General features: G+C 42.6%; 1 protein-coding gene across 8 annotated transcripts in view; it reads right to left on the reverse strand.

Moving 5' to 3' along the window:
• Sulf1 (sulfatase 1) overlaps positions 1 to 18,865 on the reverse strand; it is a 164,596-nt gene that overhangs the window by 87,835 nt on the left and 57,896 nt on the right. The window contains exon 3 of one of the 8 annotated variants that reach the window (XM_013518197.1): positions 3,748 to 3,822. The exons of the other annotated variants lie outside the window; for them this stretch is intronic. The gene's annotated coding sequence lies outside the window, so the exon portion shown is untranslated. The remainder of the gene's footprint in view (positions 1 to 3,747; positions 3,823 to 18,865) is intronic. 8 annotated transcript variants of the gene reach the window in all.

Consider the following 18,865-nt stretch of genomic DNA (forward strand, 5'->3'; position numbering starts at 1 on the left):
TGTAATTACAACTTGAGGTAAGTACAATGAAATCCACGGGGGCAAGAGGGAACATGAAATCATCTCAGCAAACATGCAGCTCCAAACTATATTTAACCAGTATTTAAGGCAGTTTAGGGTTTCTGGGTAAATTAAAGAAGGTAAGGAATTTCTCATTAGTCATGGAAGTGATAAATGGAAATGGATTCCTCTTTTATAATTTCCCAGGATTCAAGTGGATTCTATTATGGTATAAACTGCTCAGTGATAACAAAAGCTGGAACCCTTCAGGAGGTAATATGCCAGCACTTTACCTGAACTTTTTCTTTTTTTGAAAAAAAGTTAAGTAGTAAACCCAAATCATGGATTTTATATTTCATATCCAAAGAAAGAACTTCGATTATTATTAGAAAATATTATTTTCTAAACTTATTTTTAGAAAATATTGCTAGAATATTGCTATTCTCTAAACAGTGCCATTATTTTTACCTAAATTTTCATGCAGAAAGCAAAGACAATAACCAAACTGACTCCCGAACAGAAATATTGGCATGTGTTCATTTCTAAGAAAAACTGTCTCTCTTCATTTGCAGACATTTTATCTTCACTCTTGCAAGGATGACTTCTATTTTCACTTGAAAATAGTCTGCCTTTCCTCGACTTGGAAAGATCCTTTTTTAAAAAATTAAAAGTCCTAAAACTCAAAGTTTCTATACTTTATAGGTTATAGGAGATTTGAAAAGTTATTTGTTCATCAAAATGTCCATACTATCAAGACTGATATACATATTTAATACAATCCCAATTAAAAGACCAACAGCATTCTTCACAGAACTAGAAAAATAATTCTAAAATTTATATGGATTTAGGAGACCCAAAACAGCAAAAGCAATCCTGGGCAACAAGAGCAAAGCAGGAGTAGAGGGTGCAGAAACAACTTACGCCACAGTAAGTTGAAAGAAAGCCTCTTTATCAAATAGATATTGCTGGGAAAACTGGTTATGCACACACTGAAGATTGTCTAGACCCATACCTCTCGCCACGTACCTCCCCAAATAAAAAATGGGTCAAAGACCTAAATATCAAAACAGAAATACTTAATCTGCTGAAAGATAAAATAGGCAAAACTTCTGAAGACATAGGGAGAGCCAAAGACTGCACAGAACTCCAATTGCACAAGAAATATCATCAAGAATTAATGAACAGAATTATACTGAATTAAAAAGCATCTACACAACAAGGGAAACAACCAACAGAGTGAAGAGACAATCTACGGAACAGGAAAAAATTTTTGCTATCTACACTGAGAATATATAAAGAACTCAAAAATATCAGACCCACCAAAATAAAAGACCCCCCCCCCAAAATGAGCAACTGAAATGAACAGACACTTCTCAAAAGAAGTACAAATGACCAGTAAATACATGAAAAAATATTCAGTTGCTCTGGCCATCAAAGAAATGCAAATTAAAGGAACACTGAGATTCCATCTTACTCCAGAAAGAATGGCTAGCATCATGATATCAAATATTAACAAATGCTAGCAAGGCTGCAGGGGAAAAGGCACCCTTCTACTGTGTTGCTGGTGGGAATGTACACAAGCACAACCACTGCACCCGGCCACTCCCCTTGTAGGTATCTTCCTGGAAGAGTTAAAAGCATCCTATCACAGTGATACATGAATACTCATGTTTGTAGCAACACAACTCATAATAGCTGAGCTCGGAAGCAGCCTACATCAAACAACTGATGCACGGATAAAGAAAACGTGGTATTTATACATAACGAAGTATCACTGTGCCACAGAGGATAAATCTGAATCATTTTTAGTAAAATGGATGCACCTTGAGACCATAGTGTTATGTGAAATAGGTCAGCCACAAGCTTACACGTTGCGTAACTTCTTTTATATTAGAAATTCAAAGTATAAATAATTTAAAGAGCAAAATAAAAGCTAAGACAGTAGGAAGCAGAGAGAGATCTTTTGCAAATGGGAAGATGAATGGGAATCTAGCGATAGAGGCGGGGAGGAAGAGGAGGGGAAAGGGAGTCAAAAGGAAGAAGACATGTCCTGTCCACGTACCTAACCCCAGGAAGAACGTGATCATTACGTACTGCAAACAAGTAGTGATAAAGTAAATTTTTTAAAGATGATTTGTTCACTTATAAATCTGTTGTATCTCTAAGTTCAAATGGATGTACAACCAACATACCATTCTTAGACTTATGAAATTGATTCTATAGCCAAACTCAGAGTTATCATTGATAAACTAGCAAAGTTTAGAAGGAAAAACCTACGTATCCACAAATCGAAATACTTTAGTCAACTTGATTCATATTAAGCACTATGAAATGAAAATTAAAAAAAAGAGAAAATTTGGTAATGTCAGTCTATAGGGACCGTGATTCTCAAACTATTTCACGTCATGGCATACAAAGAATATAGGAATACTGAAAGATGCTTAGCAGTAAGCAGATATAGCTATTCATGGCCCAAGGGTACTCTGGCCATCCCCGCCCTACCCAGCCATCCTGAGGCTGAGGAGCAGGTACACCTGTGATCTACAACCGGACACACCTAAACTTGACCTGTGGCCCATTGCCAACACGATGACTGCTAGGTGGCCGTGATCTAGTGAGTCAAATTAGGCTATGAGGATTTCTAAATGTTGCTCTTACATATTATTTACAAATAGTACATAAAGCTATTGAAAATAGCATATTAAAAAATCAGGGGCCTAATTTATATATTTGGAAGTATGTGTTGCATACAGCGGTGTTTTTTTTAGAGTAATAAAGAAAGCCAACAAGAGGAATCAACCAGTGGTCACTTATATCTCTGCCTCACAGAATCACATACTTACAGAAGTTAGAATCAAGAGAAACTTTAGAAATCAAATTAATTTTAAAATTGAGGAAGCTGAGGCCTCAAGTAATCAATAATACCATCTGTAGCAAACTCACCCTGGAACAAGGCTCAACACACTTGCTGCAGTTCCAGTCTCCCAGTAACCCTCAGCACTGCTGCTGGTATCACATTTTTCAGGGACTGAACCATGTTCAGAAAGGCTAAACGCTGATTCCCAATCACTGTTCCTCAAACTGGAGAAAGAATCTCGTATCTTATCCTTCTCTCCTCTCCACTCGCCAGTGAAGGGGACCTGAACTTGGAGCCTCGTGCGTATTAAACACATGCTCTACCACCAAGCTGCACTCAGCTCCTCAGTTTGTATTTTTCTACGACACCAGAGAATATTCCATCATAAACACAGGGGTGGGTACAAAGTACACTTGATGAAAAGTAAATTTCTTTTTTATGTCTATATTGTTGGCATTTTGCTATTGTTGTTTTTTTTTTAATTCTCTTTAAAATAAACATCATAAAGAAAAGTGTTTTCCTCCCTTGAATATTTGCATGAAAGCCTATTCTGTATCTAAAGGCTTTGCTCAAATGAGTAAGTTGCGTTTGAGCTAAGAAATGTCTTCTGCCCCCATCACTCCCACGTACCCTAGCTTTGTGAAACCCTTTCCAATATTCTATAGAGCATGCAGATGTCCCAACATTTTAAAGTAGTGACTCAAAACAAAAGGTAATGACTCTTAGGAGAAGTCATGCCAGTGAAGAAGGCAGAGGAAGAAGAAGGGATAAGTCTACATGTCTTCAGCTGTCTGGGAGGAAGGTGTTATAAACCCCACCTCTACTCTGACCCAGCAAATCAACAGTTATCTGGTACAGGAGGTGTGCAACTCCAGGTATCTCAGCTCCACCTTTAAGGAAGGACAGCTCTTCCTCACCCTCTTCTTTTCTTCCTCCCCAACTCTTCCCCATCGATGGCTTAGACCCTGGAAGGTTGAGAAAGAATGGAAAATGAAGTGTACTTGGTGATCCACAAATTGGTGGACGCATAGCTCTGAGTTTAAAATATTTTCATCTAATTTAAAAAGCAAATCTGTATCCTCTGCTCTGGAACACAAACCTCCTTCTTCACCCATATACAGATACCTTTAATTCCCACAATGCCTTATCAAAAAAAAAATATTCAGAAACGGAGACTTTTTTTTAAAGTTCTCCCTCTGAGTTTTGGGACTTTGTGAAGCAAGAAATCTGATGTTATGTCTTGTATCTAGATGTCACCCCAAAACCTCATGTGCTCATGGGTGGAACTTTACGGAGTGACCAAATCTTGGGTATGTGATACAAGACTAATCCACTATTTGGTTTAGCATAATTCTAGGTGTGGGTGATGGATTTACTGAAGAGGAAAGATCTACCCTGGGTGTGGGTGGCACCAACCAATGGGCTTGTAGCCGGGGTGGAATAAAAAGGGAAAGAAGGAAGACTTCCTGGCTCCTGCTTGCCATACCATGGACTGTTTCTCTTCTACCATGTCCCCCTGCCATGTTATAAACTGTTTATCTTGGGTATCTCCCACAGCACTGGAAAACTGACTAACACACTCTACTGTTTTCATTTACGAAATATTTTGTGTTGTGAGGGTGTTGGCCAGAGGTATGTATGAGATGGATGTGAAAAGATAAAGGACCTTTGGAGCCACATGCCCAAACCTCCCGGAATGCATGGTTAGAGATTAAAAGATAGTGACGGGGCCACAAGTCACACTAGGATCAAAATGCACTGCCTTAAGGAATGAATGCTTTAGCCTTTGTCTTCCCCATACTCTGTTTTCTCACTTGGCTTGGTCCCAAGGTCTGTCATTTAATAGACCACCCTGACCTTTCCCCGTCCTTCCTCTGCCCCTTACATGAGTTCTTGCCCAGATGCCCTTCTTTTTTCCTTTATCCTTGCTTCCTGGTTCTATCAATAAGAAAGCGCAGAAGCTTCAGTTTGGGACTGTGTTTTTGAGACTTTCATGTGCAGGGTCTCAGTTGAGGGCAGCCCCTCTGGACCTTCTTGCAGTTTGAACTGGACACTGACTCTGAGTAATCGTTCATCCTCTGCACTCTGCCATGGTCTGAACTGTGACAACTTGTGACACAACAGGTCCTGGGTTTATCTGTCCCAGAGACCTATTACTGATCTTTACTTGTGGGTTTTATTTGGCAAATGGCAAAGGAAGACACGATACATATCTTAAATGGAGCCCTCGAATGACCTCTTAAAATGTCCATTATTAAATGTCCATGCTTGGCAATGCGTGTAGTTGCCGGGGCACAAAGGTGGGAAACCCCACCACACAGAAGCATCTTGTGCTTCTATTCTGGCAAGGAGTCAGCTCCTTGCCTGAACAACTAGATCCGCTACCAGGAAGGAACACGGCTCAGAAGGACGCTCTGAATCCGCAGTTCTCTCTCTCTGCTACCACTTGGATGACTTTGCACAAGTCTACATCTTCTGTGAATCCCAGCTTCTCTAAAATATAGAGAAGTATACAGCACAGTTATGACTTAAAACTAGTGAAGTATTTGGTAAATGTGGAAACACCTTACAAATATCAAGCACCCTAGTATGTTGTTCTCTACTTACGAAAAATAATCCACATCACTGAGTTGGTGGGAAAAGTGACTTAGGGTCTTATGAGCATCTGTATCTCATTTGATGACACAACTATCATTCTGTGAACGGTGGGATTTATTCTAGTACCTTCCTGCCTCGTTAGATCTGATCAACAACTTAAGCTGCTGATTTGATCATTGAAAGGTTTCTCAGTTCTGCTTCTTCTTCTCTGTCCCTTTTTATCATGAGCACAGCTCACGCCTTCCTCAACTCTTCTCCTAATCACTGTAATAACTGCCAGTGATCTTTCTGCTTCTTGTCAAATTTTCCGTAGGGGCTAAGAAAGCATGTAGTTTATTGGTATAATGTGCTTAGTATAGCAGAGGCTCTCAGCTCCATCTCCAGCATCAAAACACAAAAACAACAACTACAACAACACCGTGAAATTTTAAATTCATCCAGGCACTGGGGTAGTCTCCGGTGCTAACTTATCCATGTCTTCTCCCTGTGCAAAGTTCGTGCCTTCTTAACTGCTGTCCTACTATTACAAACCTTCTGGGTTCAGGAACCCAGTGATATCTGCCTACCACAGCTACCAACGTGGTTGATCCTTTCCTGTTTCCTGAGAAAGTGGAAACCTGAATGAAGTCTTACTTGACTTCCTCTTGTTCATACATCAAATTCCCTTCCCCCCAGATCACCTGCCCCTTCTCTCTGCTCTAAGGTTACCCCGTGCATTACGGTGTCTTCTCATCATCATTTTCTCTTGAGCTCCCATCTGGAACCTGACACAGCACAGAGGCTTAGCAAATGCCTCTTAAAGAACAGAGAGGATGTCTAGATGATACTATCCCATCTCTTGTAGATGTTTCCTCAACCTAAAATAAAAATATTTTAAGAATAAAATATTTTAAGAAATAAATTGGCTACCTCATCCGTTGTTATTTTCAGCCATATTTAAATATCTAGTTAAGAATTGCCACAGGCAAGATCTCTTCTATTTGCATATCATACAGTGTATGAGAAAATTAGGACATTTAAATGCCTTTTTCAAACGGCGGGAGATCTTTTTCATCTTTAAATGCCTTTCTTTTTTCACTGAGCCTTGATTTCACTAGAAGACCATTTTCCTTCAGTACAGTAGGAAAAGAAAAAGAATGAAGAGGCCTGACTTCCTTCTCCACCAGCCTGAAGGCTATTTCTTAACTTTTAATTTTGTCCTTTCCGAGAACAAAGGCTAAGGTACTTTGACCTGAAAACAGCCCTCCCAGCCTTCCAGCGATTCGGCAGTGTGTGAGCAGGGGAGGGACTGGACTGCTGGGCCTCTGCGGTCTTTGCAAAGGCAGCCCTGGACCTTAGCAGGCAGCCAGTTGCAGGGTTCAATCCTTGCTAGCTTGTCTCACTTTGTTTTGGAAATAAAGCTTGCAAAAACCAAGAAGACTACAGTGCCGGAAGGTTTTGACAGGACGAGATTTCTGTGTTTTCTCTTTGTCTCAGTTTTGTTCTGCAGCTTCCTTCCAAATTCCTCTCCAGAAAAACCGTTCCTCAGCACCATCCCTCAGCTTTTGAACAGGTGGTGGCATAATTCACTCAACTTCCTGTCCACCTGGCTCTGAAGGTGGCATCTTCAGAAAGGGACACTGCTTTTACTGCCCAGCACTCTTAACCTAGAAATCTCATCAAAGCCAGGCGTGGTGGGGCACGTCTGTAACCCCAGTGCTCAAGAACTGGGGCAGGGAGTTCGAGGCCAGTCTGGGCTACACAGTGCTGAGAGTTCGAGGCCAGTCTGGGCTACACAGTGACTTCAAGGCCAGGCTGAGCTATATAGCAAGACCCTGTCTCAAACAAACAAAAACGAAACCTCAAACTGAATTTTCAGTCAGTGCAGGCAAATGGATGGGGCTGCTGAAAGGGTTAGCTTTCATGGCCCCAGGTAGGATGGGGTACAAAGTATGTGCCTGTATAAAGAGGCCAATGGCTCAGAAAGAGGAGGGAGACAAGCATGGTATGGTCATTCTGCTACTCCTGGAGGCTGAGGCAGGAAAATCTCAGATTCAAGTACCATCTGGGCAACTTACCTAGACTGGGTCTCAAAATAAAAAGGGGCTAGAGATGCAGCTCAGACAGGGGAGTAAGGATGGGGCCTAGGGGTGGGCAATACAAGGGTAGACATAAACAAAATTTTTTTTTGGTTTTAAACAATTTATCTGCCGAGGATATAGCTCAGCGGTACAAGCACCTGCCTGGCAAGTGCAAGGTCCCAAGTTTGATTCCAGGTACCAAAAAAAACAAAACAAAACAAACAAACAAAAAATTATTTGACTGAAATGCCATAGACTGACTTCCATTTACTTTGATACATCTTTCCCTCACAGTGATTTACAGGATATTCAAGACAATACAAATATTCCATAAACATTTGGCCATTTGGGTATACATCTGCACAGTACCTCGAATCTTTCAGCAAGAAAAACACCGAAGAGTAAAGACCTGACACACCTGACTAGGCTCCATGAAAACCTGCTCCAAATATTTGTTTCTCTGGGGTGAAGGCTCCACATCCACGTTCAATTAAGAAAAACATCTTTACAACACAGGACGATTTTGAATTTTTAAGCAGGGTCTAGAGCACTTAGCCGCTCATTACGTGCCAAATGGCACAGCTACTCCCCCAGCTTATGTCCTGAATCCACAGGGAACAGGTTCTGCCAGCTGGGGTCCTGCCCTTTGGGTCTCACAAAGCATGCTTTCCTGGGCCGGGCAGGCCGGAGCTTCACTCGAACCCAGCTACCTTCGTCTTTGGCTTCCTTCTCTTTTGGCTCACTGCTGTGTTTCAGGAAGCTACCTCAACTCTGAGTGTTTCATTCGCTCAATGCGCACACTAATCCTCTTAGCACGCATCTTGTCCTGAACTTGCTTGTTTATAGCAATGCCAACAGTATGCTGGGTAACGCTGTAGACGCTTCCTGTTTTGCCATGGTAACGTCTATGTGGCATCCCTTTTTGCACAGTACCCATCCCCTCGATGTCTACAATATCACCCATTTTGCAGATTTGCATGTATGTGGCCAAACGAGCAACCCTGTTTTCTGCGATCAGACGCGATTGGGGGCATTTAGGGTGCTATGGCCAGAGACATCCCACGTTTTCGAAAAGGCCTAGAGAACATATACTGGGTTTCTCTCCTCTTTCTCTCTGTGGTTGTCATTTTGGCAATTACTAGAAAATGTTGATTCCAGCAGAAAGGGAAAAAAATGTATTACATGGATTTAAATCCCCTCCAAATGTGAAACTAGTGGGCAGAGTAGAGAAGGGAGTGCTGGGAGGTGAGAATGGTAACAGAAGGCTATGTGCCTGAACAAACCCTCCAAAGCAAAATTCATTCACTGGATAACCAATTAAAAGAAAGAAAAAAACATAAAGATAAAAAGGCAGCAATATCACTCAGTACTCCCTAGGTTCAATCCCCAGTATTGCAAAATATGAACTAAATGAATAAAATTAAAAGCAAATAAACCTAAAAACAATAAACAAACAACACAAAAAAGCAGGTTGAAGCCAGGCACGGTGACACTTGCCAATAATCCTAGCAATTGGAAGGCTGAGGCAGGAGGATTACAAGTTTGAGCAGACTGATACACATGAGTTAAAGGCTGGCCTGAACTATAGCGTGAGAGCTTGACTCAAAATACAAATACAAAAAACAAAACAAAAACCCCAAAACAGGCTGAGAATCTTTCTTTAAAAAAAAAAAAAAAAAAGCTTTTTCTGGGCTGTATAACATTTCAGTTCCAGATACACAGCTAAAAGGGCCTGAAAAGATAAAAGCTTTAGAGAATTGTGCGATCAGTGAGGGAATGGAGGAAGACAGTGTTGCTGTCATCTGTCACTGTACAAAGCCCTCATGTCACAGACATACAGATACCGGTCCCAGCATCCCTGCATGTGCTAGGAGGACCTTACACATTTCTCTTTTTTTGGTAGTAGGAATTGAACTCAGGACCTTGTGCTTGCCAGGCAACCTTCCTGAGTGACTCACAGTGCTCAAGTGCCCTACGGTGTCCACACCCACCTGGAGAATAGAGTTGAGAGATTTTCTACCTATTTAATACAGTCTATTCTTAGAGCTCAGAAGCTGTTATTGGGAAAATCTTTTAAGAGAATTATGCATATTTAATGACAGCATCTACCCATAGAAATCCATTTCACAGGACACTAGGCTGATGATATTAAGAAGAAATTTATGAACTACTGAACTATTGATGACCTGGGGATGGGAAACAGCTATCAGCAGGGTACTAGCATTCACTCGTCAAACCTCTAAGGCCCTACTGTGTACGAGGTGCTCTGAGGAGTGCCTGGAAGTCTAGGACTTGCACTGCTGTGTTGGCTAATCTTCTTCCTCCTAGAGAGAAGCACAGAGTATGGCCTGAAAAACCAGCCTGAGGTCTTTGCTCTCTCAGGGCCTACATGCGCCTGCAGATGTGTCCGGCGTGAGTCCACTTCCTCTCACTAAGCGTAGCATGTGTGCCAGGAACGGTGCACTGACTGCCCAGAAAACCGAGGCAGGAGGACGATGCCCCCACTTTTCAGCTGAAGGAACTGAGCACAGGGTGGTTCAACAGCTTTCCCAAGGCTGCACTGCTAGTAGGTGGGGACTAGCACTGAGCTCAGTTCTCTCTGTGTGTCTTGCTTCTGCAGCTTAGGGGCTCACGCAGTGGCCCGAGCACTGGAACATGTATCTGTCACTGCTTTAAGTGAGCAGATCACTTCAAGAGCTCCTGGAAGAAGGGAGATGCCGTGGGGCTCCATCCTCAGTGACTGTCTAAAACGCTTTCGGCTCGAGGGCGTGGTCCTTGCCGGACGCCCCAACCCAATAGGCCTCCAATGCACACTGCCCCGCCCATCACAGACCACAGTTCAAAGGGCAGACTGTCAAGAACACGTGTCTGTGATGTGTAGTAGATCATCCGGTAGTTCTCACTTAAATGGAGAAATGAGCTACACAGGGGTGCTCACGATCACAGTTCATACAAAGTATAAACAGAAGGAATTTCTGTGGCATGTTTAACGAAAGGGAGCAACATTCTCTTCTCCATCCTGGAAACGCGGCTTGAGGAAGAAGCAGAGGTCCCCGCCCTATGCGCGGCCAGCCCCCGGTGTTCTCTGCACCAGACAGACAGTGGGTGGGGCGTGAGAACTAGCGATGCGGTGAGGGCTCGCGGCGGAGCTCCGGGGAACACCTGGGCACAGGTACTGTAAATATGTGGCCAGATTAAGCTGACCGAGTTCCTACCACCTGAGATGCTGAGGTCAGAAGGGGGAGGTGCTGGCGCCGGAGCGGTTCCCCTCGGGTCACAGCGACGTCCCCCTGGCTGCTCAGCGCATTTGCTGTCCCCACCCCCCTCGGCCCTCCTGTGTGGGAATCCTCACATCAGCTAAGCCAGCTGTGTGGACTTCACGTTAGTGGACATACACGGCTAGTGCCTTACTTCGAGCACTATAATCATAGAGGAGCTGCATGCCTTTTTCCTGTCCACGAGCTACACCTTATTCTTGTAACTGTCTCTGGTTTTGTTTTGAGGGAATGATTTCTCCCCCTTTGGTAGCCCATGTACTTCCAGGAAGAGTCACACCCCCTTCAGAGCAGAGTTCTCATTTTTAATCCCCTCAGCAAGGGTGACAGTTTCAAAATCCACCAAAATCAGGGCAATGAGACTTTCTTCCCAAACTTTGTGGTTTGAGAGATGGAGGAAGACACAGAACTGCTGCTCCTTAACTTACAGATGTGGGGTGTGACGCTGGAGTGGCAGCAACCACACTGCAAACATGAGGGCCCAGACATGCCTTAGCATTCAGCTTTCCATAGTGGCCAGAGCTGAGAGAGTCAGAGAAGAAAACAAAGCAGCTGATTTTAATTGAACTCTCCAGTAGGTCTCAGAAGCAGTGAGCTTAATCATTCCATTCCCTCGATGCCTAAAGCAACTGGGCTGAGGTTTCCATTTCAACCCAAAGCATTCTGGTATGATGTAAAATTTTAGTTTAAAGAACTCACTTTTGGCCAGGCATGGTGGCAGACACCTGTAATCCCAGCCTTCTGGAGGCTGAGGCAGGAAGATTGCAAGTTCAAGCCCACCTTGGCAATTTACCAAGCTTCTGTCTCAAAAAAGGGCTGAGATGCAGCTCAGTGTGAAAGTCCTGAGTTCAATCCTCAGTTAGGGGAGGGTGGGGGGACCTTGCTTCCGTGATTGGAGCAATCTGTGTCAGGTCCAATATTACTTCATTTTCAATCTTCACACTCCTGTATGAATTATTTAAATTTTTTCACTTAAGTATTATTTAATTATGAATGATAATTTTTGTGTTTAGGGCAATTTAAAAATGCAGTTCTTGTTAAATATGTATGACATCAATGGTTTCAATGTAACACACTCATTTCGTAGGCTTGAGAAATCTGTACTCTTGCCAGCCTCTCAAATTGCTTTGGATAGTGCTATCTTATCTCATTTCTCTGAAGTCTCAAAAGAGTGGTGAAATGAAGTCTTATAACTCATTCATTTGTCAAGGAAATGCAGTCTATGACATTTGGAAGATCAAGCTGACTTCACCAGTGTTGAAGTTTGAATTGCTAATAAAGCAGATGGAAGGAACAGAAACGTAATGGCCCTGCCTTACTAGAACAAATACTTGCTCTTGGGTATTATAAAACTTCAGTGCCTGGTAATGTTTCCAGAAATATATTCCTATTTTTCAAGAGTTGGCATCTTAAGCACACTAAGATTCTTCTTTCTAATGGTATATAAATACTTCCCTTAAAGACTGAGTTAATGCTAGATCACGCAGAAAAATATTGAACACACATCATTTAGTGTTCTTCATTAATGAATTTCTTGAAGAACTATTTGACTTTAAAGATGTAATATTATATTAAAGATACCTAAACAAATCATTTGAAAATGCTTCCTACATTTTTCAATTGTCATGTGGCCCCTGCAGATCTCCTGTTTAATTAGTAGCTACTTCCTGCATGTAAGCAAACTTCAGGGGTCAGTAATGTACATTGTACCCAAGTAAACACTCAGCTTCCAGCTGATCTTCCATGACGCTGATTTCCATGAGTCATTGACAGATTTCCTTAAACCAACGCATGATACTCCCGCCTCTCGGTTTTGGTCATTATCATAACTGCTAAGAATACAACTCCCTCAAGCCAGGAAAAATAGTTGACTTTGCAAGTGAACCTTGCAAATACTTTCTCCTAGTCTGTTGTTTGCCTTTTAACTTTGTTTATAGGGTTTAGGGCTATTCACGACAAACCTTTGATTTTAGTATTACAGTAGAGACAGATTGGGGGTAAAAAAATAACCACATTTTTTCCAACTTGTTTGCTTTTGGAACAAATGCCTGAGGACCAGTAGGGTGAGGTTTTCCCACTCTCCACAGCTCCACCAGACCCTGACCTCACTGGGATTATATGTGTTGGTGATGAGGATTTTCAACAGCTTTTGCACAAAACTGAACATATAGAAGAGTGTATTAGACAATAAAAACCAAACAAATCTTCCTAATCACTTGGCCAAGCTTGGCTCTAATCTGTGATTTTCTTAGGATCTGTGTATCCACATTAATCAATTTGTACATCTAAATTTTATTTGTACTCAGAATTCTTGCAATTAACAATCAAGTGATGGTATCCTATCAAACAGGGAGTTACTGCCCTCTTTTCTGTCTGCATTCTTCTTTTTCATTTCCTTATGGAAGAATACATTTAAGGATAAGACCACACCTTCCCTCCTGTGAGAAAGTAGTAAGAGCACTGCTCCTTTCCACCGAGAAGCAGGTTCTTTTAACAGTTATTGAAACCAGTGAAGCATTTGCTGTTGTTTTGGAGAAAGGAGTTAGTGATGTGTTTTTCACAATGCTAATGGAGCTATTGTATGCCTACTGCTGCCCATGGTTTTTTAAAGAAGTGTAGGACATTTCCTGTGATACTGGAAATTCTTTTAAGGTTCCATGAAGCTTGAAGCTTTCTCATATGCATGTTGGTTTAGAAACAATTGTTTTAAGTCTGAGTGACTTGTTTCCTTACAACATCCTCAGGCTCAAATACAAACAGTGATGTGAAAGAGAGTTCTGTATTTAAATGGATGTGACACTCTGATGAAAAATAGCACTTTGTCCACGTTCTTGCGCGAAGAAGCAGTGACTCCATGACTACCCTCCCTTGTTCCCCTTGGGGTCTCTGCAAAGCTAGAAATGATCCCCTCAAAGGTCAGAAGCTGCAAGTGCGCCTCAGGTCTTGAGCTGTCACTGCCGGCAGGGATTCGCGTTCCCAAGCATGGCAGCAGCGCACCCTGCCCCTTCCAGGGCCGGCAATTCATTTTATCAGCTCAGAACTGCCTCTCTTTCCTGTTGTGGTCCTGAGCGCGGAGCCACCCGATACACAGAAGTGAGAGGAAAAGGTCTTCTTGGTAATTATGGAGAGAGATAAAGAAAAAGAAACAGCAGTGATTATAATATATCTATATTTTAAGAAATGATTCCAGAATAAAAAATACTTAAGATGAAATTAAGATGGAGGGTCTCCATGGGGACTTGTTTCAGTCCTAATAAAACTGACTTTTTAGTTTCCCTATTAACGACTATAATCACAGTTCTAAAGTAGGCAGATGTACTGGCTAAGAAGGAATCTGGGGGAAGCACAGTATGACTTCATTAGATCTTACTCTAAAAGGACTGGACTGTGTGTTTGCGGAAGCCTAGGACTGTGAGTGTCTGGCGCTGGACTGGTCTCCGGGAAGAGGTACAATCCACTGAGACAGGGTATCTGCTAAGTAGGGGAAGCCAGTGAAGTCCTTCTAGAAGCTCTGGAAGTAGTTCCAGACAGTTATTTCAATTGTGATTTCATCAACGAGAAGTTCAGGCAGAACAGGCATCACCATGTAATGACAAGCAAGTTTTCGTTTTCTGGGAACTTATGTTTTCTCGCTGGTCATAAGGGTCAGTGATTGTATTTCACTATCTCTAAGGCTCACTTTAGCAGTGAATCTATAAATGGCTGACTGAACCTTCCCAGTGACCTATGGTGAATAAGATTTGCATAGACGGTGGTTCTGTCCACCAGATATTCAGACAAAATGTGTCAAATAGGACGGAGGATACTCCTAAACGTGTCGATCCCCGTTTGCTCCAAACACCTGATAGTTTAGTGTCTTCCGGAGGCTCACACTCAGTGACAAATGCTGCACTAGACGTCAAAGGAGGGCAAAAAAATGATTGTATCTGAGAACCCAGCAAGACTCCTCAGTTCTAGCTTTCTTGACACAGTGCTGCTGCTATTATAACTTAATGTGTTTACTGCATTTACTTCATCTCCCTGCCTCCCCTGAAGCAGAAGAATCACCCCACGTCATGAAGTGTACCATCCACAGTCGAGAGCAGGTATAGCACCAGCCCTCCACAGAGGCTGACCATTCTTGTCTGTTGGCATTCACACCTTTGTGAAGCTTCCGCCCACACACGACATGGCTGACCTGTGTCACAAACGCGACAATGCACAGAGGACAGAATGTGACCCTGGAAACTAAGTCCTAAGAAGGCCTACAGCGCCTGCCTGTTCTCTTATATCACCTGCTCTGCAGGGAAAGAAAGCAGCCCCAGGAGGAAGCTCACACAGTAAGGAACTGAGGTGTCACGCTGCCAGCCAGCACTAGCACTGACTGGGCTGGTTCCTGAGGGAGGCATCCTGGAAGGACAGTTGGCCTGGTCTGTATGTTGGCTTGTGACCCCATCAAATAGCCTGAAATAGAGACATCCAGCCAAGCTGGTCCCAAATTCCCATGGGAGATGATCAGTGTTTATTGTTGTTTTAAACCACTTACATTTTTTAGGGACTGGGGATTTAGCTCAGTGGCAAAAGCGCCTGCCTGGCAAGCGCAAGGTCGTGAGTTCAATTCCTGGTACCAGAAGAAAAACAAAAACAAAACAAACAAACAAAAAAAAAAAAAATAAACCACTTACATTTTAGGGTCATTTTTGATGCAGCACCAGATAATGAATACAATAAACTGCTAAAAAAAAGGTCGATTTCATGAATAATTGAAGTTGTCTTTCAATATTTTTAGTAAGAGTTACAGTGCCGCCTGTTGATACTTCGTGGCAACAGAGAGTAGAGGTGTCCTGCAACTTAGCACTGTGTGTCTCGGGGACGGTCAAAGGAACATCCCAATGGGTCTTCCAGAAGAGCCTCACCTCTTTGCTTACATGCAAGCGGCTTCCTAGCATCCTAGCATGGTTGTTTTCGTAAACTTGGGCTTTGGGGTCTGATGAGCTGGATCTTGATGTGGGCTCTGTCATTTGCCAGTTTTAAGAACTTGCATAGGTTAATCTTTCTGGTTGTCAGTTTCCTGATGAGGAAAATAAGGAATGGAACTCATTTCATAGATTTTGCGAAGTTTAAGTAAACTAGTATCTCCAAGGTACTTGGGAGAATAGCTGGCACAGTACTGTTATCAGTTAATAATTTATTTTGTGGTGTTGAGGTTCAAATCGAGCGAGGCTCCACTATTCAGCTACATCACCAGCAGTTTTTTGCTTTGAGTGAGGGTCTCACGACGTTGTGTGGGCTGTCCTCAAACATGCGATCCTCCTGCCTCAGCCTCGCCAGTAGCTGATATATTATAGGTATGTACCACTGAGTTTGGCTATTTTTATTACTAATTTATTTTCACAATGTAAACAGTTTAATTGTGCTGTAGTTTCTCCTCTTTTCCAAAATCCAGGAATTTGTGTGCCCCGCATTTAGTCAGCTCAAATGACTCAACTCCACTTTGACTCTGAAACCCGAAGCAGACAAAGAACTATCTGACAAACCCCTATCTGCCCCATCTGTTTTCTTCTCTGGCTTTACCAGCTGTGACCATGTCTTATCAGGATGGTTTTATGCCACCCCCATAGCTTAATGCCACCCTATGTCAGCATACATGGATACAACTCTTTTATCAGTGAGTTGTAAATCTCAAAGTTGGATTTTTTAACGCAAAATTTTAGATAACCAAATATTTCAGTTTTCTGCTCAGAGTTAGCAGTATATTACTAAAAAAACAAAGAAGAAAAAAACAAATGTGATAGAAAAAAATGAGAGTTGTCCCAACTGAAACATAATGCTAAGAACATTCAGCCTGACTTTGCCAGTTTTTCCTTATGAGAGAAGAAATCAGAACGCCCTCTGTCTCCAAGATCTTCCCTCCCCATTCCTGTTGGGTGGTGGTGGGGGATTACACACTCACACCACGACTGTTGATCTGGTATGGTTCCGAATAGTAGCATATTTATAACCTGTGCGGATCTATGTGGATTCAGCGGTGGGGGAAATGGTAGAGCAGAACAGCAGGTGGTTTCATCAAAATCTCCCTTGAACCCTGAACTCATTTCTAAGGTCAGGAGGCAATGTGCCGCCGGTCACGGAGGGGTAAAGGGCAGGAAGGCTGGAAAGGATCAGAGGAAGACAGAGACGGTAGGCATGAAAGAGTTCCTGGCAAAGCAAGAAACTGGCTGGCTATGTCACAATTTTATTATTTAATGTTAAAAAAAACCTTCTACCCTCTGAAAGCGAGCCCTCATTTAGTGAGGAGCATCGTGATGGGGAAGGAGAGAGGGGAGTTGGTGATCAAACTCTTTACTAGTTCCCACACTCGTATTCCTCATGTTGTTTGCCTATCTTCACCCAGTAGCACACACTGCATTATGTTATTCAAGTAGCATTTTTCATCGTGCATTTTTTCCTTGCAATTCCTTAACACACACACACTCTCTCACACACACACACACACACACACACACGTATGCCCAAACCAAGTGGGAAGAAACCACACAATGAAAATCTCATTCATTCTTAAGCCTTTAAGTCTGTGTGGATAATGGTTGTTTATTTTTCATTTAATCTATCTACCTACCTTTCTGTCTCCCCTTTATTTACTTAGAAATGTGTGTAGAAAGACATCCCGTGGAGACGCCTGCAATGCTCGGTTTTGCGTAACTGGTATTTTAAGTAAATCGAAGCCTTGTGCCTGCTCGGTCCCTAAGCTGCCCAGGAATCCCCTACCCCCCAGCCTGTGTCTTTGAGCATCTGGAATGAAGTTTTCATCCTCTCTGCCCAGTCTTTGTGCTTTCTGACCTCCCGTTCTTTTCTCTGGCTCCCCTGGTCATTCGCCTTGTCTTTTCATTTGCCCCCAGTGACACAGCTATTGGAAGCGTTTGTATTACTTTTGGTTTCTACTACAAGGCTTTTCGTGGCACAATTTCCTAGCTTGCGTTTCATTTTCTCATTACTTTCTCTTTGCAACTTTTCTGTTTATAAACAATTTACAGACTGATAATACGATTGAAAACTGTTAAGATGAAGCTTCAGATACACACTACTTCGGCGTGTGTAACGTGTGCCCAGAGAGTGCTTACGTATGACCTATCCATGATGTCACCCTCGGCAGAGCCGCCGGCGTGCCTGCAAACCTGTGAGGGATGCGAAGCTACCAGCGGATGCCAAACAGGCGCTGTTCACACTGATATTCTACTATTTGCATTTCTAGAGGGTTTAAGTACTTTTGGATTAGTTTTCCCTTTCAGATACTTACAGGAGGCTGTTGTTAATGAATTTATTTTTGCTTTTTTTCTCATGAATCTAATCCTGTCACTTGAGTGCAATTTAAGTAGCTTCTCTATGGGCTGCCAGAGATCAATGTTTTGAAATGGAAGCATTTTTAAAGTTGACTAATAAATTTTAGCAGTAATCATTTTAACAGATTGACTAACAAAACAAAACTGAAGGAAAGACAGGTTGATTTTTGAAAGCAAAAGTCTACTTTTCTTAAGGTAGGGGCTCACTATGTTGCCCAGGCTAGGCTGGCCTGAAACATTCCATCCTCCTGCCTCTAACCCTCCTGCCTGGGTTAGAGGTGTGTGCCACTATACCTGGTTTAAAGTCCATAAATTTCAGTTCTCCTTTGTATCAAAACTGAGCCACTGGCTTAGGAGGAAGTACTTTGTCTTTAGAGGGGACTGAATGGGCGTTTTCTCCCTGGGTATTATTTGCACTCCTGAACGCCGCCACCAGAGGAAAAGGATTTTGTGGCATCCAAAGCCCAGGCTGAAGGGAATGTTACTGGGATACACTTCCACTGTCCTAAGCACCCCTGAGCTGGCAGTAGCAGGCTGGAGCCAGGCATTTGGTTCTACAGCAATTTGTACTTCCAAGCTTTTCAGTTCTGGGGAACACCTTGCAAACTTCTGTGAAGCATATTATATTCTAACAATAGAGTTAGGGTTGTCCTGCACTAGAGAGCTTCAAGAAATTTGTACCAAGTGCTGAAAACTCTTCACCCAGCCTCACCCTCCCCAAAAGGTGCAGCCTCTTCCGGTCACGCCCAGAGCTTC

Source organism: Chinchilla lanigera, unplaced genomic scaffold (assembly GCF_000276665.1).
Source record: "Chinchilla lanigera isolate Chin_1 unplaced genomic scaffold, ChiLan1.0 scaffold00043, whole genome shotgun sequence".
In the NCBI taxonomy this organism is placed as follows: Eukaryota; Metazoa; Chordata; class Mammalia; order Rodentia; family Chinchillidae; genus Chinchilla; species Chinchilla lanigera.